Raw genomic sequence first — 21727 nt, forward strand, 5'->3', positions numbered from 1 at the left:
ACAACTTAACAAAAAGAAGATAAACAATCCAATCAAAAAATGGGCAAAGGATCTAAATAGACACCTTTCAAAAGAGGACATTCAGAAAGCCAAGAGACATATGAAAACATGCTCAAAGTCACTAATCATCCGAGAGATGCAAATCAAAACAACAATGAGGTACCATCTCACACCTGTCAGAATGGCCATCATCAACAAATCAACAAACGACAAGTGCTGGAGAGGATGTGGAGAAAAAGGAACACTTGTGCACTGCTGGTGGGAATGCAGACTGGTGCAGCCACTATGGAAGGCAGTATGGAGGTTCCTCAAAAAATTGGAAATGGAACTCCCATTTGAACCTGTGATCCCACTCCTAGGAATATATCCCAAGAAACCAGAAACACCAATCAGAAAGGATATATGCACCCAGATGTTCATAGCAGCACAATTCACCATAGCTAAGATCTGGAAACAGCCTAAGTGCCCATCAGTAGATGAATGGATTAGAAAGCTGTGGTACATCTACACGATGGAATACTATGCTGCTGTTAAAAAGAAGGAACTCCTACCATTTGCAACATCATGGATGGAACTGGAGAGCATTATGCTAAGTGAAACAAGCCAGTCAATGAAGGAAAAATACCACATGATCTCACTCATTCATGGATAATAAAGACCATTACAAACTTTTGAACAATAATAGATACAGAGGCAGAGCTGCCTCAAACTGATTGTCAAACTGCAGTGGGAAGGCCAGAGAGAGTTGGGGGACAGGAGGGAGGGGAGTAAGAGATCAACCGAAGGACTTGTATGCATGCATATAAGCATAACTAATGGACATAAGACACTGGGGGGTAAGGGAGGGTAGGGGTATGTCAAGGGGGCGGGGGGAAAGGATACTTATGTAATACCCTTTGTAATACTTTAAGAGAAAAATTAAAAAAAAAAAAAATATGCTAAAATTAATAGCAGAAAAAAAAAAAAAAAAAAAAAATAGGAGAAGAAAACATTATGTCCCCTTCTCTCTTTTCAGTATTCATAAATCCCACTCCTAACATAATTGCACGTAACTCCTAGATTCAGATTTTCCTATCTTTTCATATTCTTTTCTTTATCATGTTTTAGAAAAATTGAAACATATGTGAGTTTTCAAGCGGCTCTTTTTATATAACAATGCATCATTCACATTTTTCCAGATCAGTTCATATAATAGACTTCATTCCTTTAAATAGCTAAATACAATTACATTGTCCAGTTATATCATAGTGTATTCAACCGTTTCCCTACTGATGACATTTTGATTTTTTTTTAATTTGCTCTTTTTGGCCCTGGCCAGTGTGGCTCAGTTGGTTGAGCATTGTCACTGGTTCTATTCCCAGTCAGGCACATGCACATGTTGTGGGCTTGATTCCGGCAAGGGGGTGAGCAGGAGGCAACCAATTGATGTTTCACTCTCTCATTAATGTTTCTCTCCATCTTCCTTCCTCTATCTCTAAAATCAATAAAACATTTTTTAAAATTTATTCCTTTCATACTCATGATTTATGCTGATTTTCCTTTAGCATTAATAAAAAAAAAAGGCCATTGAGTTCCTAGCATCTACTCAGAAGACCACAGTAATAACCTAATATGATTCCGATGTCTAAGAAGCTTAATTGCTAATAAAGGTGGGAGTTGCAAAACAGAATAAAAGGCATATAGTTATACCTCAACAACTAGTAACTCAATTACTAGTCAGTGTTATAGCGTCAATTATCAATCAAATACCCAGTAGACAACTATGCAAACCAGTGCTCTAAATGCAACCAGAATGAATTCTTCCTCAATCTAAAAAAATAAAATAAAATAATGAACCAATGTTACTTATAGGACAAAGCCTTAGATCCTCATCCAAGCTCTCATGCCAAAGCAGAAAAGAGTGCATGATTTGGATGGGAGGAAAATACTTTTATAAATAAGTATTTAGGTTGATGTCAGGGAAAAAGTTGAGCTATTAGAAACAAAGAAATAAACCCTAGTAATCTCAGGGTCTGAGGCCATTTAGTGTTAGAGTCTTACATAGCTCCTAGGGACAACATTATGCATAGTAAAAAATAATTGACGTTTAAAATCATTGCCGCAAATTACTAATTAAAACTACAATTTCTCAGGATACTCATTATAAAACAGCTGTGTGCTATGGAATACACTTCAGAGACACATGCTATTAAAGCAGTCACAAGATCCTTGATCATCGAAGATGTCAGGAAGGCTTTGGGCCAAACATCTTTCTTAACAAAACAGAAGCACAAAGATAACATGATTGATCCAAAATCAGTTGGTTGTTGGATATAATCATATCTATAACCAGAGTAAGTAAACCTTAAACTACTGTGTTGGTGGCTACCCCGTGATTATGAAAACTTAACTTTTCATAATACTCTATACCAGGGGTCCTCAAACTTTTTAAACAGGGGGCCAGTTCACTGTCACTGTCCCTCAGATGGTTAGAGGGCCGGACTATAGTTTAAAAAAAAACTATGAACAAATTCCTATGCATACTGCACATATCTTATTTTGAAGTAAAAAAACAAAACGGGAACAAATACAATATTTGTATTTGCATGTGGCCCTCGGGCCATAGTTTGAGGACCCCTGCTCTATACAGTGGTTCTCAACCTTGGCTGCACATTAGAATCACCTGGGAATCTTTTTAAAATCCTGATTTCTGGGCCTCATCCTCCCGAAATTCTGTTTCTTTGTTACTAATGTTGTGGCCCCACCCCATAACAAAGAAACAGAATTTCCAGGGGATGAGGCCCAGAAATCAGAATTTTAAAAAGATTCCTAGGTGATTCTAATGTGCAGCCAAGGTTGAGAACCACTGCTCTATGACCTAAAATGCACCTAACACTGAGTATTTTCAGAGAGCTGAGGTTTTACCTTAGGAATGACTCTGATGAGAAATGTGAAGGTGAGTGGCCCTGGTGGGGACCCAAGAATGAGTTTTAAGGAATAGTTTCACTTGGAGAAGGTGGACCTCAAAAACCTATAAGAAAGAAAGGCATTGTTGTCCAGGAACAAAGGTGCACAAAAGGGAACTCATGCCCAATACGTTTATCTGAGGAATATAAACGATATATATATGTTGGGGTCCAGCCCCAGCAAGTCCAGGGGTTCCCAAAGGTGTGGATGGAGGCGGCGAAGAATGAAGGACACAGAGGCAGCATTCAGTTGATCAGCATAGCAAGGTTCTTTTTTTATTCTCCTATTACATCTGTATTTATACCAGTTGATTTTAATCCTATCCATTCTATTCCAAAGGTTAGGGCATTTGTTATCTCCATTCCAAGGTCACTACTCTATTGTTCCGTTAAACTACAAGGAAGTAACTGAAGGAGATTATCCTAAGTAAAGATTATGTAGCTTAAGCATGATTGTTCGTAGTTGAAGTGATTAATTACCCGCCTGGCACTTAGTTAAGGGGTTTTATTCCCTTCCTTAGTCCTGTTAATCCCCAACTCCAGGAAAAAATCCCTACCTGGGGAAACAACCTTTCTCAGAGAGGTGACCTTGGTTAAAACACATAGCACTAAGAAGGGGAGCAAACATACTAAGAACAGTATGCCATATATGCCAGGTCCCTTGAAACATATGCTGAGCAGATGTTTCTTCCCTGCAGCGACTGTGTCAAGCAGCAAGGATGGACTGGCTTCCGGCAAATTCTCCCTTTTATTTTTTAAATGATAGCTCGTGTAAATCAGCGGCCACCTCTCGGATTGGGTTGTTTAAGACTCGGAAGACCTGTTTGTGACTTTGCCAACAGGTCAGTCTGAGGCTTAACCCTATATCAGAGATTATATATATATATATATACACATACACACACACACACACACACACACACACACACACACACACACGCACACTAGAGGCCCGGTGCATGAAAATTCATGCACTGGAGGGGGGGGATCCCTCAGCCCAGACTTCCCCCTCTCACAGTCCAGGAGCCCTCAGGGGTGGAAGGCGACCCAGCTATCAGGGGAAGGTGACGCTGCCACTGCCAACAGCACAAGCATCAGCCGGCCCTGGTTACCTGAGCCTCAGGCGGCCTTGGGTGGCTGGGCAGCCACCATCCGAGGTTTTCCTGCACCTCGGGCCGGCCCTGGGAGGCTGGGGGACTGAGGGGACTGGGGAACTCCGGAGGCAGGTGCCCCGGCAGGGCTGAAGGGAATGGGTGCCACCATCTTGTGGCTGTGGGCACTGCCATTTTTGAGAGCGGGGCAGTCGATTAGCATATTCCCTCCTTATTGGCTGTGCGTGCTGCCATCTTTGGGACAGCGTGGGGGTTAATTAGCATATTCCCTCTTTATTAGATAGGATAATGAAGAGTTAATATGCTAATTAGACCAGACAGCAGAATGGCCTTACAGGGGGGAGGCAGGGCCGAGGGCTAAGAGGCAGCCGGGGCTGCGAGGGCCTACCCTTGCAGAATTTCATGCATTGGGCCTCTAACATATATGTACATATATATATATGTAAAATCTCCATGCAAGCATGTTTTACTGGTTACCCAAATCTCTTGACTCAATCAACTTTGAGAATCTAGCCTGATTCTTTTGCTAAAGACTCATCATTGCTAAGTAAATTGAACAGGCTATATATACCAAAATGAATTGCATAAGGAGTCAGGAGATTTGAATTCAAGGGTCTGTGGGACTCTGAACGAGTGCCTTTGGGACATTATGGGGAAAATGAGTGAATTGAACCTGATGATCTTTACCAGTATGCTTCTTCCTGGACATGATTCATGGTTCTAGTCAGATCTTAGCAAATAGAAATGAGGCACATAGGGGAAACCCAAATACTACCCTATGGTATGGAACACAAAGTTTCATATATTTGCCACAAAGACTTTTGTAACAAGGCATTTCTGAGTTCTATCTCAGAGGGAAGGGGTGAGCGGGTGGGAAGAGATTAACCAAAGAACTTATATACATATATGCATTACCTATGGGACACAGACAATAAGGTGATGAAGGTTTGGTGTGGGGAGGGAACCTGGTGGAGAGAGGCAATGGGGGGAAAAATGGGGAGCATCTGTAATACTCTCAACAATAAATTTTAAAAAATAGATTACTTATTTTCCCAAACTCTTCCCTCCACTTGGCTGGTTTTCAATTCTCTCCCCCTTTATCTATCTTCTTATCAAGACAACCTCTAGAAAATCAGAAAGGGACTTGGAAGTCAAATAATGTTATTTGGGAAATAGGAGCCCAGGAAGGAGAGGGGACTTTCGTGGGTTAATAGCTCACTTGTGAAAACGTGAAACGCTTTTGATTCCCAGTTCAAGCCTTTCTCTAAGGGACCTATGCTGCCTCCCATCTCTGAAAAACTACTAGAAAATATAACTTTCTCCTTAAAGTAACACAGCACTTACCCTATACCCCAGGAAAGAGTCATGTCTAAACAGGCAATGACCCTGTGTCAACAAAAGACAGCTACTTGGGCCCAGGAGCAATGAGCAGGCTGCTCAGGGCGCAGCTGCTGTTCTTTTCCCATTGCTTTGCGAAGATGTACAGTGTACATGGGAAATCTTGGCCAAACTACCTCCAGGCAGTGTGAAAGCAGATCCCTAAGGAGTTCTTGTAGGTATAAAGTTTTTATCATGTTTATTTGCTGGAGACAGTGAGTTTATCTGACCTCAGATGGCTGTGAGTTCCCCAAGCTTCCTTGTAAAAGAGAAGACTTCACAGTTTAACGTATCCAAACATGATAGATTTCAGCAAATCATACTTAGCTACCACATTCTATTGAAATACATATATATTTAAGCAGGTTGGAGATTGGTAAAGTCTTTGTAAGTCCTGAACAGGGAAAAATCACTGTATTTAATTGAAAAGAGTTGTCCATTTTTAGTTGCAGCACAGGCCAGCATGCCCGGCTGCCAGTTGGGGTATCTCTCTTTTTATTCTTTCAAATCAAAGCTGCTAATCAACTGTTGAACACTTTCTTTCATTGTAATACTGGCTCCTTCAAGAACTGAGGAATTGTCTCAACTCTGACATTAAATCAAAGAATTATCATTTTTGAACAGCACGGCTTTCAGATTAGTAGTAAGCCAATTTAAAATGGAAAAAGAAAATAGGGAGTACAAAAAAAGGAGCTTTGCATTGCTGATGCCCTGGCTTGCAAGCAGCTCTCCTTTGAAACAGCAAGAAGAAACTGCTCTCAAAGACCTATTCTCACATGCTGCCAACTGCAGAGGGAACATTTTTCAGGTGATGCTTGTCTGGTCCAACTCGAACTTGTCCTAGGGTGTGTCTTCATTCCTCCAAGAGGTCTGCCCTGGGCAGGATTGAAAAAAAAAAAATCCAGAGCGGCAGCCAGTGGGAGGTTTTTCTCCACGGATGTGTACCTCCCATGTGCTCTGGTCACAGACACGACTGGGCTGGTAAGAGGGCCCAACGGATCCGTGCCAGGCCCAGCACAAGTCTCCCATTCTGACACAGAGCACTGCCAAGAGGGAAGGAACCACATCCTTCCTTGTCCTAAGGTCCCTTATTAAATCGAGTGGTTGTTCAGACAGGGGAAGCACGGGGCGGGGGGGGGGGGGGGGGGGGAGGCGACATCACTCGTTGGTGTTAATTATAACAAGGAGAAACCTTTATTCCCAATATGAACTTTCTAAGTGAATTCATGACAGAATCCCAAGACCGGAAAGACCCTCAAATGTCATTTAGATTCAAACTTCTTTTTCCAATGTTCAAATCTGCCTGTAACACCTTTGCCAAGTGAATATCTAGGCCCTCTTTAAATATCTTTAATGATGTTGAACTCATTACCAACTTAGTTTTCATAGGACCCGAACTGTAATGTGTATCTTGTTATATTGAGTTGGACTCTGAGCCCCTGGAATCTCTACCTGTTTGTCCTGGTTGAGGTCTCTGGTGCCAGGTCAGGAAAGTGCCTCTCGCTTCTAAGGAACTTTTGGGAATCTGAATGCGGCATTTCCGTGGCTCCACAGGTCTGTTTTGAAAATGGGAGCTTAGAAATTTTGAAAAGCGCTTTTTCCCCTACTCGCCTATCCAAACCTTAAAGTCAGAAAAGCATGCTGAGGAAATAAAAATGCTTTCAAAATAAGAGAAAGTAGCTGAAAAAAAAAGAGAAAAGGGAGTAATAAGAGACCAGAAACCAATGACTGGTGCGCTGCCTCACCCACGCTGGTTTCTGGGAACTGTCAGACAGATCAGTGTAGTAACTAAACATCTGTTACAAGATGCCCATGTACATGTCAGCAGATTAGACAGAAGCAAAGCACGAGGTTTCAGCCTGGCTTTTGAGTCACGCAGGCCAGGGCTTAAATCCTCCATAGCTGTGCAAGAGTCTTAACCAAGTTGAGACTCGGTGTCCTTATTGGTGGAAGGGTCCATCAAGCACCTCCTAGAATTGGGTATGAGGACTACAGGAAATAATTTCATAAAGGGTCTGACACATAGTTAGCACTAAAATTTGTTATTGTTTTATTACTAGAAGGCTAGCCTGTGATTCTCCCAAGCTTTTCCCTGCATACAAATTCAAGGAAGCAGGAAACCCGTAAGTCTGGCAGGGAGAAAGAGGCCAGTTCTCCTGTGAGAGAACCAGCAGGAGAGGCAGCATACTACAGTGAAATGTGATTGCACTTGTGCTCCTAAGGCCAGTGGCAGACAGGTTGGGCTGGCTCTAAACTAGGCACATCCCTCTCGGGCTTCTTTGCCAACACCGGTTTAGCCTTTTAACCCTAACAATCTACTAGTCCCCGAGAACTGGGGGCTCTGCTCAACGGCAGCTGGAAAAACTTGAGTTCTCTTGCTCCTCCTGAGCCATGGCTCTACATCGGCGGTTCTCAACCTGTGGGTCGCGACCCCTTTGGGGGTCGAACGACCCTTTCACAGGAGTCGCCTAAGACCATCGGAAAACACACATATAATTACATATTGTTTTTGTGATTCATCACTATGCTTTAATTATGTTCAATTTGTAACCATGAAATTGGGGGTCACCACAACATGAGGAACTGTATTAAAGGGTCGCGGCATTAGGAAGGTTGAGAACCACTGCTCTACATCAATAACTGCAACAATCCCAGATGCCCCAACGCACAGCCCCTGAGGTTGTCACCCCAGTCTGACAGGCCATAGGGATCCCTCTAGGGCAGTGGTTCCCAACCTTTTTTCCGCCATGCCCCACCTAAGCATCTCTAAAATCCTGATGCCCCCCCGTGACATATAATTCTTATTATTCAAAAAGTGAACTCCTATTCACATGGAGGAAGCCTAAAAGGCCATTAACTTGGTCTAAACAAACTTCCAAAGAACATAGCATCCATGAAAGAGAAAAGCAAAAGAATGAATTTGAATTACTGATGAAGAAATCACTAATTGTTAGTAATTGAAATAAAAATGCCTTTACAACAGGAGAAAATAGCTGAAAAAGGAGAAAAGGAAGTAATAAGAGATCAGAAACTCCAATGACTAGTGCGCTAGCTCACCTAAACTGGTTTCTGGGAACTATCAGACAGATTAGTGTAGTAACTAAACATCTGTTACAAGATGCCCATGTACTAGTATGTGTCATAATAATGATATGAAGTGATATAAAAAATAGCAAATAAAATTTCAAAACATATAATAAAGAACTGAAATGTATAAATATGTCACAATATCTATTTATACTAGAGGCCTGGTGCACGAAATTCATGCACTGTGGGGTGGGGTTCCCTCAGCCCAGCCTGCCCTTCAGTCCAGGAGCCCTCAGTGGATGTCCTACTGATGGCCACAGTCTGGCAGCAGAGGCTCAGAGCAGGCGTCCTGTGTGTGTGTGTGTGTGTGTGTGTGTGTCCCCACTGGGGGTCTGCCCCCAGCCACATTGGAGGCTCAGAGTAGGCAGTGTGTGTGTGTGTGTGTGTGTGTGTGTGTCCACACCGTGGAGGCTTGGAGCAGGCGCCCCTCTCTGTTGACCTCTCACGCTCCTGGCCTCCACTGCATGTTGTACTCTCCCTTGAGCTGTGGCCAGGGTGGGGCCGCCCTTTTCTGCTCTGGGATTGCCACGGCGACCCAGCAGCAGGCACACATGGGGGCTTCTCAGGTCTTCGATCCACGGGCAGAGGGGGCCAGGGAAGAGGTCAGCGCCAGCGCCGGCCTCTTCCCTGCCCCACTCTGGCTTCTCCAATCACTGGCTGGGGGGCGGGCAAAGGTGGCCCTGGTTCTCTGATCCAGTGCCGGGGGGCAGGGCAAAGGCGGTCCTCAGGGCCGCCTTTGCCCTGCCTCCTGGCTCTTGCCTGCCACCTGGGTTTCCAATCACCTTCCTTCCCCTTTCACCTCCCAACATTGTGCCTACATATGCAAATCAACTGCCATCTTTGTTGGTGGTTAACCGCCATCTTTCTTGGCAGTTAATTTGCATATCACCCTGATTAGCCAATGGGAAGTGTAGCGAAGGTATGGTCAATTACCCTTTTTGTCTTTTATTAGATAGGATACTATATATGAGGTCCCTAGAACTATAAGGAATGCAAACAATTCACTGTTAATAACTCACTCTTGAATTGCCCCTCTTAAAAATCAAATTGCCCTCCTGTGGGGCATGTGCCCCACATTGGGAACCACTGCTCTAGGGGATAGAGCACTGCAGGGGTGCTCTGAGTGAAGGATAAGGCATTTGCATTTACTTGTTGGCTACTGAACTCAGAGGTGATATAGCACCCGGTGTAAGTGTGTGTTTTAAATAAGTCAAGACAAGTGAATGAGTTTCGCTGTGTTTTGACAGGTGAGGAGCCAGAGATGTGTTTTTTAAACATCTAGGAGTATTTGCTTGAAAGCGCTGACAGAGAAGACTTATGGAATGACCGAGTTCAAAGATGTGCGACTCTCCTGGGGATGTTAAGATACCTGCTCAGGTATGCTATTTTGAAGGCTTTCCTCTTTACCCTGTCTTTCAATGAAAGGCAGTAAAAAATCCTGCAAGGAGGTGAGAAATCAGGCAACTATATAACACCTTGGTTATGAGGAGTCTGCTTTCTGGGTGAAAAGAGATCTTAAAGGTAATGAAGCCCAAAAATCTAAGCACAGACTGAGAACAGGACACAGCATAACCAGTTACGTGTCCCAAGAAGATTATCAGGCAATGATGCATACAGTGAAATGGAGGGACAAACATTAGGAAGGTGTCCATCGAATCTATGGAACTGCAGTGAGTGCTCTTGAGTCATCAAGGGCCAAGTGCTTCAGTTTTCTCACTTACACAAATTCAAACCAAACTCACCTTGCAGAGTCATTGTCAAATCAAATGAGATAATGGACATGTGAGTAGTGTGCAAATTGGACAGACATAAGGGACTACTATTACCATTCAGTAAAGCCAAAAGCCATTATGTTACTAAGTGAAATAAGTCATATTTATTCGTAAAACATCTTCCTCTCAAAATGATACCTACATGGTTGCATAAGCCAATTTCATTACAGTTGATGTTCCAATTACATATATACCCTCTCTTGCTCTTCCTATAGTGGAGGCAGAATCATCAGGGAATTTTAAAGAACAGTTATCTAGATGTGCCTTAATTCTCTATAATAATAAAAGCGTAATATGCTAATTAGACCGGACAGCTGAACGACCTTCCAGACGTCATTCTGGATGTCCTTCCAGAGGAAGCCACAGAGGCGGAGGCAGAGGCAGAGGCAGTTAGGGGTGATCAAGCAGGCAGGCGAGCAGTTAGGGCCGATCAGCCAGGAAGGCAGAGTGGTTAGGGGCGAGCAGGCAGGCAGGCAGGCAAGCGGTTAGGAGCCAGTGGTCCCAGATTGTGAGATTTTCGACACAGTCGAACATCCCCTGAAGGGGTCCCAGATTGTGAAAGGGTGCAGGCCGGCCTGAAGGACACCCCTCCCCCCCCCCCCCCCCCGCCACATGAATTTTGTGCACTGGGCTTCTAGTCTAAATAATAATAAAAGGGTAATATGCTAATTAGACCAGACGTCTTCCAGGTATCATTCTGGACATCCTTCCTGACGAAGCTGGGGCCCGAGGGAAGCCAGCCAATGTCCTGGTGCCTGTGGGTGGCCAGAGGAGGGAAGTAACCAGATCCTGGGTGCCTGTCAGTGGCTGGAGGAGGGAAGCTTGGGTCCCAGGGGGCTGGAGGGAAGCCAGTGCTGGCAGCTGGAGGAAGGAAGGCCTACTCTTGCACGAATTTTTGTGCATCAGGCCTCTAGTCCTATATAATAAAAGGGTAATATGCAAATAGACCAAACAGCAGAACAACCGAACAACCAATCAAAGTGTAATATGCTAATGATATGCTAAGGCTGCTCAACCACTCACTATGACATGCACTGACCACCAGAGGGCAGATGCTCTGACCAATAAGTTAGCTTGCTGCTGGGGTCTGGCTGATCGGGACTGAGTGAGATGGCCAGACATGCCCTGGAGCCCCCCTGTGGTCCCTCCCCAGCCCGATCGTGCACTGGGGTCCCTCAGCCTGGCCTGAGCCCTCTCGCAATCCAGGACCCCTCGGGGGATGTCGGAGAGCCAGTTTGAGCCCAATCCCACAGGCTACTCCCTTTGGGAGAGTGCCAGATGCAGGGCTCATGGCTGGTGAGCATTGCTGCGGCAGCACGAGCCTCTCCCGATCGATCGGGACTGATTGGGCGTGAGCCCACGGCAGGCACAGTGGGACCAGGATGAGCAGGAGTGGCAGGTAGGAGCTGCAGGTGGGGTTGGACTGTGAGTTTTGGCTTGATCCCTGCAGGCCACCCAGAGGGACCCCACCCATGCATAAATTCATGCACCAGGCCTCTAGTATATAATAAAAACCTAATATGCAAATAGACCAACTGGTGGAATGACCCATCGCTATGACATTCACTGACCACCAGGGTGCAGATGCTCAATGCAGGAGCTGCTGCCAGCCGGCAGACCCCAGGCCAGCCAAGGTGGATGCCAGTGGGGGACCCTGATCATCCTGCCAGTCGCCCGGCAGAGGAAGGCAACTGGTGATGGTGGCAGGGCAATTGGGGAACAGGGACGGTTGGCGAGCAGGCTGGCACTGCCCCCCGATCGCCCTGCAGGTTGCCTCCAAGATGGGTGCCAGCAGGGGCCCCCCGATCACCCTGCTGGTCCCTGGAGAGGGAGGCAACTGCAGCGGTAGTGGGGGTTGGGGCCGGCGAGCAGGTGGCGGCAGGCCAGCCAAGGCAGATGCCAGCAGGGGCCCCCCAACTGCCCCTCCGATTGCCCCACCGATGGGCCCTGATTGCTGGCCAGGCCTAGGGACCCTACCCATGCATGATTTTCATGCACCGGGCCTCTAGTGACATTATAGTTGACAATATTAGCCATAGATAAAATCACCTTGGCTTGCAATGCACACCAAAGACCCTTCATTCCCAGGATAATCCTGAACAACCTCTTATGATGACTCTGAGCCACCTCCTTTGGTGGGAGCAGAAGAGAGCTCTGGGATGCAAATTTTATTACCTGGATTATTACAACAGAATCATGATTAATTGCCCCACCTATCCCCTTTCTGAGTTCCAATGCTATGACTTCCATTGCCAGAGCTGTCTAAAACAGGGATCTGGTAATGCCTCTCTTGCTTAAGAATACTCTCTGCCTTGCCTTATAGGATTAAGTACAAATTCCTCAACAGGGCATTTAAGATTCTCAACAATACAGGCTCAGCTCACTTTTTGAAAGTCTGACCTTCAGTGACCCCATTGAGCATATACCATCTCCCAGTTCAACTGGCTTTCCCTCCTTCAATTTATGTTTCACTCCATTTCCTATAGTTGGGGTATCACGTGTGGTTTTTAACTGTGTCCACTTAAACTGGAATTATGTTTTCCAGAATTTCCTTTCTGGTATGGTTCCTTGTTTGGGTTTCCCACAGGGAAATCTGCATGAGAGATGGATGGGATAAGCAAAGCGGTAACCAATGCTTTAGGCAGGTCCTTCTAGTTCTCACACACATTATTGCTGACCTGGAGGCTCACCTCCTAGATGGGGGCAGCAGTCACACTCACACTCCTTCATCTCCCTTCAACTTCTCCAAGTCCAAGGCCAGGCAGGTGTGAAGCTCCATGGCTACGTGCACCAGCTTTCGGCCAGGTACCACAGATCAGGGGTTAGCTACAGTGAGAGACAGTTCAGGGTTTCAGTTTGTCCTCTTGGGTTCCAGGTTACTCTCTTCTACTTCACATCCAGCTTTTCTTGCTTACTGTCTGCCTACCACAGACAGAGCAACAGTCTCCCCCAGACTTCTTTACCAGCTCCCTCTCAGAGTCCTTGGTTAGTAACTTTTATCTGTTTCCCAACTGTCCCTTTTGGGGGCTTTAATTGCCCCCAAAGCTTCTCCCACATTTGAAGATCTAATTCCTATGATAAATTCCATATTCCATAACATTAATCCATTTTATTTCTGCTCCTCTGGTCTGACCCTAACTCATTCTCCACTCTTCCCCACTAATCTCTGTCTAAAACCTATCATCACTTTAAGATTCATTTTAAATACCACTTCCTCATGAACCCCTTCCTGAGTGACACAGTGTTTTCCTCTGAAACATCAGGATGCTTTACTGTATATCTTTTACTGGCCATATACTCTCACCCTGTTCCAAATATGACACAAGTTATACTATAAACTCCTGTGCATATCTTATTTTCATAAGGATTTATAAATTCTGATTCTTCAGGGGCTGTGTTTGTGTGACTGTATGTTAATCTCCAAAACTTGCCAGCGTCTTGCCTACAGGAGGTTTTCAGAAAATGCTTATTGTCCAAAAGAGTAAGCGAATTGTCCATGCCACTACTCCCTTTTGAATAACACAGGTAACTGAAACCCAGGGCCACCGTATACGTACGTGTGGTATACCTCACTATAGCAGACTATTTCTATAGTCACTTTACCTTTCCATTCCCTTCCCTCAGAGAAGAGACAATCTAGTCCAAATTCAACACTGTTTATTCTTGTCATACAGACAGTTCTAACCAAACTTGTTAGCAACTCCCTAGTCAATAGTAAAGCAGAAACAGCTAATTGAATAGGGAATGGAGAGAAAATTGCTAGAGCAAGACATGCTGAAAGCAAGAAGAAATAGCAGACAATGAAAGAGAAAGGGCAGGAAATTTATGAGAATCAGATTACACAAATTTAAAAGTATACCAGTCAGGGACCATTTAGTATAGGGGGCCCCAAAATATGTATACTCATACTTTGAATAATTATTAAAATACATTTCATTTTCAAAATTGAGCTACCAGTTATTAAAGTGTGTTTTCATTTTTGAGGGACACCTTGTATGTGTAAAGGATCTCACCTCAATAAATTCTAAAGGAATTACAATTTATTCCAATAAGCTGTCCTGAATCACTAAGATCAACACCACATATTTTAGAATAATTTCCTTCTTAAATTATTTTTAAAACAAAACTTTTAAAAGAAAGTTACATATTGAAATTTACCATTTAAAAAAAATCTCACAGCAGCTCCGATTCTCAGAAAAAAAAAAGAGATTTTAAAAATATTTGTCATGCATGTATCCAACAAATATGCAGTGGGTATTAGCCATATAATTCAGTCACTGTTTGCGTGTGTGTGTGTGTGTGTGTGTGTGTGTATTGCATACATCTTTCTTCAAAGGAAATAAATCATCAAATTTGGGAGATGTGGGAGGATCAAAGTTAAACCTTTTAAATACCCCATAAAGAAAAGAAAAAAAGAAGAAGAAGAAGAAGGGCATTGCAAATTGACACAATATTAGTTTCTTACAAAGAAGCAAACACATGCAGCTAACAAATTGGACTCAGTTCATTGTTACTAGCTTCTTCTAGGGTAAAATAAACATTAGAATGACGTTTCTTGCCTTCTCCACACAACCTTTATCTTATTTCTCTGCCTAACATCCCATCACTGCAGGGAAGTTCCCTGGAGCCTCCAAAGGTGTCGCAACCCTGCACCACTTGCTTTGGAAGAAAAATGAGGCAAAACACTGCTAAGAAATAGTTGATTTTTCTCATCAGAGTCCCCCCATACACACATGGAGGCAACTATGGTACTCTTCAATTTTTAGTTTACAACTAAAATTTAAAATTCACATAAGGTTGCAATAATGATTGAATGAGACCATGAATTTAAAGCACTCAACCCAGCCCCTGGCACACATGAAAACTGGATCATTATTGGTGGTTATGATTAGCAAGAGGTCCTAGACGTCCAGCAAGCTCTGTAAAGTAGCTGTATTAAGTGTTATCCAGGGGAAATGTGAGTCCTCTATTGTTTTTCTCTTGTCACTCAGAATGTCCTGTGGCCGTTGCTGGACTGCAAAACAACTTTCCAGCAAGCCAGGCAGACTGGAAGAAGGATGGGCAGCGTTGGCAGGCTGCCTGCAGGTAGGTCCGAGGAGAGACGGGGCTGTCCTCCAGCACCTTTGCTCCCAGGTGTGTTCCACAGGACCGGCCCTTCAACCTAGAGGAGTGCCCTGCTGAAGGCAAGGTGCCAAAATGGGTCCTGGAACAAAATTAACATCACAACTGGAAAACTGCCCGAGTATGTGAGTATAAGCATATTTGGGGAGGTTATTTTATTTTAAAAAACAGCTCAATAGACTGCGCACTAATTATGTTGCAGGCACTGTGTTAAGCACTATAGGTATATATTTAATCCTAACATCAGTTTTAGCCTTGTGCCAACAATACAGATAAAGAAACAAGTTTAGAGATGTTGAGTAATTTTACCGTAGCACAGAGGTAATACTAGTAATAGCATTACCCTGTCCAGGCTGCCTCAATTTAAAAACCACATTTTTACCACTATATGCTCATGCAATGATACAATTTGAAATAGGGCATACAGTCATTCACTGATTCAGTGCATTTATTAAACTATTCTTCCGTATGAGGCATCATAAAAGGGGACAAATAGACATGAATAAAATATTCATTGGTTTAAATTGCCAAAGTTCAAATACTAACTCTACCAATGACTAACTCTATGACCTTGGGCCTCAGTTTTCTCTTTAGAAAAATGTTGATTGTAAATGTTGAGTCCCTCTGTCTAATAAAGTTATTCTGAGGTTTCAATAAGCTAATATTTGTAAAGCACTTGAAGGTTTCCTGGCCAACATTATCAAACTACTTTTAGCTCATATTAAGAGGTATGCATGAGACTACATATGCTAATGTCAGTAAAGACTTCATGGAGGAGTTCTAATTTGTTAAAAAAATATATGTTTTTATTGATTTGAGAAAGAGAGGAAGGGAGAGGGAGGGAGAGATAGAAACATCGATGAGAGAGGAACATCTATCAGCAGCATCCTGCTTGCCCCTACTTAGGATGAAGTCCACAACCTGGGGGGACTCAAACCTATGACCTCTTGGTGTTTGGGTGGATGCTCAACCATTGAGCAACACTGGCTGGGCAAGGAGTTCTACTTCTTGAAGAGTTAGGAGCCAATTAGACTGGTAGAGCCAGAAAGAAGAAATTGATCTTATGTAAAATTGCATTTGCATTTTACACGCTCACTATTTAGTACAGCAGATTTCAAAAACTGGTGCCTACAAATCTTACAAGGAAATAGCTCTAGGTCCAATATTTTGGGGGACTGATTATATAAAACTCCTACACAAGAGCTGTAGAATTTCCAGCTGAACTGAAATGAGCAGTAGTGATTGTATACATTTCCATCCATTACTTAGTACATTTGGAAATAAGAATGATATCATTTTTAAAAAGGCAAAATAATCTGGTTTTACCTCTTTTAGTACTTTTCAAGACAGTCTACTGGGAAAGAAAGACTATGAATGACACATAAATGCAACCAAATTGTCTTCCTTGACTATTCTTAGGAGCCTATATGAGATCAGAGTAGTTTATCACATCTTATAAATAAATTCTATTTTTCTTCTCTCTCCGTTTAGCTCCAAATATGTCAAACCTACTCACCATCCTGCTTGAGTCCTTTCAGAGACTTCCTGCTGCTTTTTGCACAAAATCCCAACTCCTTACCATGGCCAGCAAGACCAGTCTGCTCTAGCCCCTGTTTACCTCAGAACCTTATTTCCAGCCTTTCTCTCCCTCTCACCTGGCTCCAGCCAGCTCAGCCCTGACCCCAGACCTATTCTGGTTCCTTCTCAGGCTTTTTCCTCAGTTCAAATGTCACCTGCCCAGAGGTGCCACCCCTGACTCCCCTATTTAAAAATGTGCTTCCTCCCTCCAATGCTGTTGTTCTCATTACTGTTTTAGTCTCAGTACCTTATTTCTTATCCTGAAATCACTTGTAATCCTTTTGTTTACTTGTTTGTTGTCTGTTACTCATGTTTTTCTTGTGTTCTCTCTCCCAAACTACCCTTATAGTAATGCTAATAGCAAGGACTCACTTCCACACACACACACACGCACACACACACACACACACGCACACACACATTTTTAGTTCAATATTCTAAATATATATTCAAAATTCTAAATACATATGCACGTATATGCATATATGTGTGTATAAGTATATATGTGTGCAAAACATATTTTTATTTCCTATATATATATATATAATATATATAATTTTTCTTGTCCAATTCTATCTACTTCATTCTACTCCTTGCGAATATATAATACTAACATCTATATATTTATTTATTCCTCATTTACTCATGATTTAGGCAACTGCTATTCACTAGGCTCTATTCTAGGCACCTGGGATACAGTAGTGAGCAAAACAAAGGGCCCTGCCCAAGTGGATTTTACATTCTAGCACAGTGGTTCTCAACCTTAGCTGCACATTAGAATCACCTGGGAATCTTTTTAAAATCCTGACTTCTGGGCCTCATCCTCTGTAATCTAGCAGGATGGAGTAAGCAATAAACAATTGACAGGCTACAGAAATTAATTAATTAGTATGTGGAAACTAATAAGGTGGCAACTGCTATGGCAAAAGAAAAAGTAGAGCAGGGGAGGGAGGTCAGGAATGGCAGGGGTGGCGATGGGAAGCAGGATGTGGGACAATTTTGTACAGAGCAATCAAAGCAGCCTGCACTGAACACATTGAGCAAAGGCTTCCAGGAGATGTAGGAGTTAGCCAGGCCCTTACGTGGTTGATTGAGACAGAGAGGAAACAATGCACCAGAGGAGGCCTTGAAAGGCATTTTAAAGACTGGTTTGTGCATGGAGTGAAATAACATGTTGCTACTTGTGCCAGTCACTGCATGGGCATTTCATATGTATTAACTAACTTAGTTCTCACAACAACCCAATAAGTTATCTCATTTTATACAGAGAAGTTAAATAACTTGCCCAGGATTCCACAGATGGAGCCAGAATTTGAACCTTTGTAAAAACACTCTAGACCCTTACAATATATACTACCTCTCAGGTTAGAAAATCCTAATCCAGAGATTCTCATAGTTCAGTGCAGAGATCCCAGATACCTGTTTCTTTAACCAACTCTCCAAATGATTCGGACGCAGGTGGTCCACGCACCAGAATTTTATCACTGGTCTAATTCCTCCCCCACTGGAAAGCTTTCCTGATGTTTTAATATAAATATCACATTGACTCCCTATCCTTTACCACCCACAGTGTTTGCCAAACTGGGACAGATTTCTTTAGACCAGCTAAGGCATCTACTCAATATATTCCCCCTCTCCATCTGATTTGCATCAAATGGGTGTCTTTGGGGTCAAAAGAAGCACTGAATGAAGAAGTGTGTGCCTTTTAGGTAGCAGGTATTAAGTGCTATGGACTTAATACATTTTATCTTACTTTAACCTTTCCAAAGAATAGGTAGATAATCAATAGATATAGACAGATATAGATATATGTCTATCTTTCTAGGACATAGCTAGTGCGTGCTTATTACCATTTCACAGATGAGGAAACCAAGTCTGGACCAGCTAAGCAAGCCTTATCTAGGATTCAAACCTACTCTGACTTCAAAGCCAACCACCTTTCCCCTACCCACTCTATCCATTCAGTCCCTAACCCTCACCATTATCTCTCTCTGAAAGTGAAAAGCTGAAGTCTAATTTTCCAGAAAAGTGCTATTTAGTGTGTATTACCACTCTCAAATATCCATCATTTCTGTAAGTTAAAAGGACTCCTCATATTTATTTCAACAAGAGCTAAGCTTTTTCCATGGGCACTAAATTAGCTCAAAAACAAAACAGAAAAGATGCACTCATAATGCTAAAATCGAAATGAAAGCCAAATATTCTATCCCTTTATTTCTTTGTAGAAGATTATGGTGATACAGAGCTTGCTTTATATAAAAAGGCTCTCTTTTCACTTCCCAAACAGTAAATGTCAGTGTGTCTCATCCAGCCGTCTATTTTCTCTCCACACCCCCAAACCTGGAGCCTAAGGGGCACACAGTTGGCAGGTCATGGGAATGTGGCCGAATCACATCTTAAGGACATAAAAGGTGTCTGTGGTCCTGACTCCTAGTGAAGGGCTCAGTTGTGATTCTCCCTGAGGCCAAGGAGGTTGCTGGCTATCTGGGACTTATGTCCCCATGCTATTCCAAGCAGATGACGCTCTGGAAGGAAGAGTATAGCTCTCCACTTAGCTCTTCATGGCATCTCCTAAATCATTACTCTGCAGGCACAAATTCCTAGAACACTGTACTTAGAGAGCACCTTGTCCGAATTCCTCATGTTAGAGGTAAGAAAAAGGACTCAGAGAATGAAAGTAACTAGCCCAGTACCAGGGCCGATGGACTGAGTGGTTTAAAGGGGACAAAAAAACATAACCTTGAAGTTAGAAAGCTAGGGTCCAAGTCCCAGCTCCACTATTTACTGGCTGTGTGACCCCAGAAAATATTTAGCCTCTCAGACTCAGGATATAAAATGCTGTTGGCAACATTTGCCTTGCTTAGCTCAGAGTCATTGCAAATGTGTGTGTGTGTGTGTGTGTGTGTGTGTGTGTGTGTGTGTGTGATAACAAGAATTTTTAGGGCCTACACTTTTATATGAATAAAAATTAAAAACTTATTACAGTGGGGCCTTGACTTACAAGTGTCCCGACTAATGAGTTTTTCGAGATACCAGCCATCTCTCGGCCAACTTTTTGCTTTGAGTTGCGAGCTAAAATTCGGGTTACGAGCCAGCTTCAGATATCCCACCACTAGTTGGCGCAGCGAACGTCACAGTGAACGCCACAACATCAGCCCAGCATCACGTGTCTCACTCGTTCACTTTTTGATTTGACATATGAGTAATTTGAGTTATGAGCTCCGTCACGGAACGAATTAAACTCGTAAGTCAAGACCCCACTGCATTTGAATCTAGGTCTCCCACTTTCCAATCCAGTATGATTTGGGCATGTAGCCGAATATCACTGCAGCTGTTGATCATAGTGAAGGTTAAAATCCCCTGCACCAGGCTCTTAACAAGGTTGTGGCATATGATCGACACCTACCAAAAGCATGATAAAATGGTTTCATTCTCCCCTTTTCACAGATGGTGAAAATAAAGCAGACCTAGACCAAGTAACTTGTCCAAACTCAAACCAGGGAGGTGTACTCTGATACCAAAGCTCAGGATGTTACACAGCCGTAATTTTAAGTGACCACGGCATGTAACCATAACTGGCTTATGAAACTGGGTTATCTAGGAAAAGAACATGTTCAGGTATCAAAATTTATAAAACAACTGGCCCTCTTGCCTGTTGCCTTTAGCATTGATTGAGAAAGAAGGAAGCCAGTGTAATTATAAGGACTTACCTTCCAGACAGGTAGAAACCACAGGCATCTCCTGGATATAAACTAGATATAAAAGGTCATCGTCCTTATGTCCAGTTATATCCAATAATAGCTGGACTGGTCTGAATTCTTCACTGCTTTTAGAAATCTTGAGATCGAAGCTCATTGCAGCTTCCTACTTCCCTGAAAACTTCCTACTTTCGCTCAGGTAATTCATTTATGACACTTGACACTGGTCTTGCTGTCAATACCTGCAAGCATGCACTTCAGTGTCATCCTTCACTGAGTTTGCTGCAAAACTCCCTTTATAATTAGGATAGAAATGTCTTTTTTTCACCACTAAGCCAGTGATGTCCAACCTTGTTAGAGTCTATGACTCCTTAGCATTTTTCTGATTTTGTGACCACAAAATTAAAGGAAGTTGAAGTTACATTATTAGTCTGTAGAGACAGCCTTTCAGATAATGATATGAGAAAATCTGAGAAAACTAGAAATCAAGGCTGGGCCTACCTGGCATAGTAGGAATCCATCACCCATTTCAGCTGGCACCTGTTATATACAGGCACTGTGCTAGACATGGGGCAGGATAACTTGTGCCCTCAGTGGTTTAGGTGATAATCGGGGACTTGGAGAACACAAAGGGACATATGACTGGCCCACAGTGGGGAAAAATTCATAATAGAGATAGAAGATGTTATCAGGTCCCATAGACCGGGAAGAACCAAGAAAGAATTTGGGCAGCATTTTGAGAATGGAACAGGGGCAGAGGAGAAGAGCAGCGGAGAGGTGTGATATGAGGATCCAGGAGGAGACATTTATGAATCTAGCTGGAGAAGTCCTCAGATTGAATGGTGTAAATGTCTAGTAAACGTCATCTAGTAGACCAAAAGGCTTTGTGCTCAGGCACACACTGGTTCTAATTCTTACTAATTGGATAACCTTGGGGAAGTCTGCAAACCTGTCTGAGCTTCGGTTCTTTCATCTGTAAAAGGCAGGCCACATGCCTGTGCGAGAGTCATTTTTATGTTTAAATGAAATGACAGAAG

General features: G+C 43.1%; 1 protein-coding gene across 5 annotated transcripts in view; it reads right to left on the reverse strand.

Moving 5' to 3' along the window:
* IL1RAP (interleukin 1 receptor accessory protein) overlaps positions 1 to 21727 on the reverse strand; it is a 159088-nt gene that overhangs the window by 132549 nt on the left and 4812 nt on the right. The window contains exon 1 of one of the 5 annotated variants that reach the window (XM_070406575.1): positions 12984 to 13060. The exons of the other annotated variants lie outside the window; for them this stretch is intronic. The gene's annotated coding sequence lies outside the window, so the exon portion shown is untranslated. Of the gene's footprint in view, positions 1 to 12983; positions 13061 to 21727 lie in introns of those variants that run through there. 5 annotated transcript variants of the gene reach the window in all.

This window comes from Myotis yumanensis, unplaced genomic scaffold (assembly GCF_028538775.1).
Source record: "Myotis yumanensis isolate MYYU_CA2020_CCGP unplaced genomic scaffold, mMyoYum1.0.hap1 SCAF_2, whole genome shotgun sequence".
Lineage (NCBI taxonomy): Eukaryota > Metazoa > Chordata > Mammalia > Chiroptera > Vespertilionidae > Myotis > Myotis yumanensis.